Source organism: Psammomys obesus, unplaced genomic scaffold (genome assembly GCF_907164565.1).
Source record: "Psammomys obesus unplaced genomic scaffold, mPsaObe1.curated_primary_1811, whole genome shotgun sequence".
Taxonomy (NCBI): domain Eukaryota; kingdom Metazoa; phylum Chordata; class Mammalia; order Rodentia; family Muridae; genus Psammomys; species Psammomys obesus.
In genome coordinates, this window is record NW_026596117.1 from 12,685,132 (window position 1) to 12,691,248 (window position 6,117).

Sequence of the window (6,117 nt, forward strand, 5' to 3'; positions counted from 1 at the left end):
CTAACCCCCAAACTTAAACCCCAAACCAATGACTGCTGCTGTGAAAGCAATCCAAGGTTGACTCTGCATCTTTCTCATCTTTCTGCAGAATAAAGTGACGGAGCAGGAGACCCTTGGGGGGAAGACAGCGGGCTCGTGGAGTCCGTGTCCTGCTTGTCTCCCAAACCTTGTGTCTCAAAGGGCTGCTGGGTGAAATGCATGCATGATATGGATGGGATTGGAGATAGAAGAGGGAGAGACACATTCCACTCTCGGTTAACTTGTAAAAGGAACGTAGCACAACTGCAGTCCCTGGTGTCCTGCTTAAGGCCACTAGCCAGGGAGATTGCTTACTAGGAAAAGCTGCTTACCTTCAAACATTGCAGCCCTAGTTAGATCCTCATGTGACAGAAGGAGGACTGACTGTTCCAAGTTGTCTTTTGATACTCCCCCCCCCAGCACACATGCACTCAGACATGTGCACCCAGACATGAGTGAACACACATAGACACATGCACACAGAAGCATGCGTGTGCACACACAGGCACAAACTGCATACATACAGAAGCTCTCTCCCTCATGCACACACACACACATACACACACACACACACACACAGAGTATATAAAGTGGTGCAGAAGCACCTATTTACTATTGTAGAACTTCTGACAAATTGGTTTGCACTTTGGGACACTCCGTTGCTTCTGCCAGAGTTGTTTATTTGTCATCGTGTCTGCTGGTCCCCAGTTCTAGGCCACATAATAGGAGTCCGACTCCAAGAAGCCTCGTAAGTTGTCCCTTCTCCATAAGGAGACACAGTGGGGGAGTGAGGCATCTGACAAAAAGCCTGCAGTGACCTTCTGGGAACAAGAGCTGTGAAGAAGCAAATGGTGAAAGTGTGAGAGAATGTCTTCTAAAGAGGACTTGTAAAGTCAAGCTGAGCTGAAAAGAGAGAAAGAACATGTGACTAGTGAGTGACTTTTGTCACATTAAGATCTAGGGGAAGCTGCTTCATGGAATTTATTTTAAAAACAAACTTCAGGGAAGGCAGATATATTTTATTTATAAGAAAACTTTCTGATTATGGGAAATTAAAAATGGATAAAGCCAGAACAGAATGTGGAACGAGGCGGAACCCACAGTTAATGTTAGGGTCAGAGCCTGGGCTCTGAATCGCTCAACAAGCTGGGTTCTGGTGCCAGTCCGCACCATGCTAATTAAAGAGCTGATGGTGATGCAGAGAGAAAGGTGACCTAGTCGATGTGGCCATACCTGGAAGAAGGACCAATAAGGGAGTCCAGTGACCCCCTTAAGTCTCTGTTCTAGCATGCTGACCTGACATGTAGGTTTAAATGGAGGGCAGGAGGCATGCATGCATTAGCCATCCTACTCCAGGTGTCCTGGCTCTGCTAAGTTGTCAGAGTTGTGTGAATCTCTTCTTGGGAGGCCAGTTCCTCCTAGGGCTGGGGCTTCAGACTTTTCTTCTCCCAGCAGGCACTTCCTGAGGGGTGAGGGTTGTGGGGTGGGGGTGAGTGGGGTAATGAAGGGATTTCAGTTCTTTGGTCCATTTTTTTTTTCCCAGTAGTCTTGACAGCACAAATGTATCTCTTTTAAAATATCTTCGTCCTTGGCAGGAGACTACAGCAGCTCACAGGGGCAGCAGGCAGCCAACTCTGGCCTACCTTCCTGCAGACTGAAAAGATGATCAGAAAGGACTGGAGCCTTGTCACCAAAATATCAAGTCTCAACTCCTCGGGCTTTCCATCCCCCTACAGGAGGGGGTGTGAATGCAGGAGGTGTGAATGTGGTCCAGCCGACAGCCAGCTCTAGAGGATTAGCCACTTAATCTGTCATCTCTCTTAAACGAAGCTGCAGAGAATGGGAGTGATGGCATAGATCTGAAAAATGAAATAGTTATGAATACAGTTTTTACATACGTTTATGTATACATGAAAGTTTTTGCATTAAACATACCCTTCTCCTAGGCCTTTTACCTTTCCTATTACCCCTTTTCTGAATTTTTCAAAAGGATGGGGTCACACAAGTGGACAGTGAACAGCACTTTGTTGCTTTGTTCAGACATTTTTTTTCTTCCTTGCCTTCTTTTTTTTTGTCCCTCACTGATTTTTATCTTGTATATTACAGTTTTCAATTTTGTGTTTTTCTGGTTTTGCGTGTGTGTGTTCTGCCTTTTCATTTGCTATTTTTTTTTAATTCAGGTTTGTTTGTTTGTTTTTCCTTGTTTGTTTTCCAGTGAGAGGGGAGGGAGAGTTGGATGGGTAGGGAGAGCTGGGAGGAGTTTAGAAAGGGGAAATCATGATCAGAAAGGAGAAACCATAACCAGATATATTGTATTAAAATTTTATTTTCAATTATTTTTTAAAGGACTCAGATTTAATGTTCTCATTTGTCTGGGCCTTTTCCTGTGCTGTTTTGCCCTCATGGCATGTCGTTCACAGATTTCATAGATCCCTGGATGATGTTAAAGAATGCCAGAACAGAAGGGGGTTCGTGTTAATGGGCCAGACTTTCCAAAGGGAAGCCTGACATCACCACAGATGTGCGCGTGAGGTTTTCCGAGTTGGCATCACCTAGAATACCAAGGAGGGCCGGTGGAGGAGAGCTGCGCTGAAGCGGCATTTCTACACTGTGCTGAGCCACCCAAGCAGAATGGGTGCGAGCTCTGTTGTGTGTGCTTGTGTACGTGTACTGTTGTGATGCATGCGTGTGTCACACATGTGTTGAGGTGAGAGGTTGACACTGGCTGTTTTCCTCAATCTCTCTGCACTCCACTTTTTGAGACAGGATCTCTTTGAACTCGGAGCTCATACGTTCGGCTAGGCTAGCTGGACAGAAAGCCCCAGGGATCCGCTGGTCTCTGCCTCCTGCCCACTGGTGTGGTGACAGGCCCACGCTGCTACATGAGGGTTTTTCATGGGAAATCTGGACGCAGGGCCTCTTGCTAGTGCAGCAAGCATGCTGCTGACTGGCCCATCCCCCGGCTCTGGGAGCTCCACTTTCATTCTGCAGCAGCTTCTCTCTGGGTTCTGCAGAGGACACCCCAGAGAAGCATGTGAGAGCCCCTGCTGCCGGGTCTGGGGAGGAAGGAGGATGTGGTCTTAGCAACCAACACAGAATTAGAGCTGCTGTATCTTCCAAGTGATCTGGAACTGTGTATGTGAGCATGTGAGCCACCCCATGAGTCAAGTAAGATGCACTCCCCAAAAATGATTTTATAAAGCTCTTTAAAGAGAATTACCAAGCTTTTCGATGATTTTTTTTTTTTTAAAATCAGGGATAATTGGTAATAGGAAACGTCTTTCACACCCATTTAAATCTGAATTTTGTTTTGTTCGTATAGGATTATGATAATTCAAATATACACAGATGTCTTATTTTCAATAGTGTTTTTGGTTGTTCTGTTTATTTATTTTATTTGTTTTTTCTTTTTTTTAATCAGCTGCTTTGCAACATTTGGAATTCTACTCAAAGAAGCAAGAATAGTGGGGGAGCCTTTGGTTTAGGGCTCTTCACAGAACTGAGTTAACCTCCCAAGTGACGTCAGGTCTCCACTGAGTTAAAGTTTCATTTATAAGACATTGAGGGTGTTGGTGGATTGTTGAGCCTGGATATGCTGTAAAGATGAAATTCTAATGAAGAGATTTTTTTTTGAACTCCCAGAGCAGGGTTTAATGTGACACAGTTTGAAAGCCGTCAATCTGGCACGGTAAAAGATAAGGCTCACCTTTTGCTCCTGCCTGAGACATCATTCAGCCTTTGCATTTCCCCCGTGTGGTTCATTTTCCCCAGAGAGGTGGCACTAGACTCATTGGAACTTGATTTCACTGAGGACAGAAAGAAATTGAAGCAGCAGCATGTTCTCCCCGAGTCCCTGCCCTCACATGTTGCCAGCACCTGTCCCCTCTTGCTGGCACACCCCAAATGAGGTCTCAGCCAGAGACAAGAACTTGTGGCCTCTCCTGTGTTAGGAGTCTTCGATCCATTAGCTCAAAACTGCTTTCCTCCCCCAACGCACACTGTGTTCCTGAGGTGCTGTGCCCTAGGTTTTGTCTTGATTTGTTTCTATCTTATTTTCCATCAGAGACTTCCTCATTGGGTGCCCCATGACCCGGACTGTGTCCTGGCTGAATGTTAAACTAATCTGGCTGATACATTGGCTGGTACTCTTTTGCAAATACGTATTATTCCTGTCACATATTCATTGAGCAGTTATTTTGTGCTATGTGGTGAGCTAAGCAATTGCCTTCCTCAGACTGTCATTGTGACAAAGCCTTATAGAAGTTCTTGTCTTGGCTATGGTTTTTTAAGTCTTAGTCCATGCTGGCTGGCTTCATTGTTTGGGGTGGGGTGGCTCTGTAGAGACGGAATATCATGGAAAGGAGGGTGTGGTGAGAGAAAGTTGCTTGCCACAGGGTAGTCAGGCAGCAGGCAGGCATAACAGGAAGAAGCCTGGGACAAAATGTACCCTTCAAAGACCTATCCCCAGTAACCCACTTCCTGTAACTAAGCACCACCATCCACAGTTCTGCCACCCACCAGAAATTCATTTGAAGTCTCTCCCTCGAAACAGTTTAAACCATTGACTGAGGTGGGGTGGGGTGGAGAAATGGCCCAATGGTTAAAAGCACTTGCTGCTCTTATACAGGACCCAGGTTCAGTTCCCAGCACCCACATGGAGGCTCATGTTCTTGGGAATCCCACGCCCTTGCCTGGCCTCTATGGGCACCAAGCACACATGTGATATGCATATGTACATACAGGCAAACATTCACATGCATATAATAAAAATAAATAAATAAAAGTACAACTATTTTAAATCACAGATGACGTCAGAATTGTCCTGTCTAATTGCCTCTGGAACCCTCTCAGACACAGAGAAGCCCTTTACTCCCCCTCCCCCCCCCCCGTGTGCCTGCCAAGACAGTGTAATCGACAATCGTGATTAACTGTCACAGTTCTCAACATGAGTTAGCTCACTGGGTTCCCGTAACAGCCTGGCGAGACCAGGTGGGGAAGAATTACGTTCGAGGGAAGGCACGAAGCTGCAGCTGTCTCCTGACCGGTGTGTCTCCCTGTTTGAAGTGAGGGAACCAAATGCTGCCACATCACAACGTCCAGTGGTCAGGAGGCCTCTGTGTGGTTAAAGGTCCTTGAAGCTGAAGGTAGACTCTTCTCACTGTCTACCACCAAGAGGCCTTCGAGGGCTTCACACATGCACTCACGAAGGGCCTACATCCTCTAAAGACCCTCGCTGCATTGTAGCCCTTTGTGGGCTTTTCAAGATGGAGGATCTGATCCGCTTGGAAGGGGAAAAGGTCTCCTTGCCACCATGGGTGCTCACAACAACGTCTTAGTAGATCAATAGGCTGATATTGCTCCTTTGCCTCAGTCCACAATGTCTCTTTCTCTCTGTGTGTCTTTCTCTCTCTGCGTCTTTCTCCCTCTCTTCCTGGAACATTCTAGCCTTTGCCTTGTCAAATAAACTTTTCTTAAATTGTCTGTGTCTCATGTCTGAACTCTTTCAACATTAAGAACCACCGAGCCAACTTTATGCAGTTACAGTGGGATGTAAGATTCTCTTACAAACATTCTTATGTTTCTGAGACCATTGGGGGAGTTTTGTTCCAGAGTCTCCCCAAGTCCAAATGATGAGGTGGTTTAGAGGTTACATTTTATTCTCCTCTAAAGACTAACTTTCTTACTTTCCTTCCAAAATAACACATTCAAAGAACAGGCTTCAAAACCAGAGAACACAAATTAGCTTCCGGGGCATACCTGGCCAGCTTCCGTTTGCCCACCAGCAAAGCAGGGATAATGACACACGTCAGTCTAGCTATCGCAAGGATTAAATGAGGAAAGTGCACCCAGCACCTACAGTGATGTGTGAGACCATGTGACCCACACAACCTAAGCGATGGAATCTTTGTATTATTATCCCTTGATGATAGCGGAACCACCAAATCTCCTGAGTAAGTACATTCTTCAGATCATGGGTGAAACTGTGTCAATTAAAATGAAATGAGATGAGTATCATTTAGCTTAACTGTTTTAGCTTTTTTTTTTCTTCTATTTTCTATTTTTAAGGCAAGATTTTTTCTTTTTGTTTTTTCTTTCTTT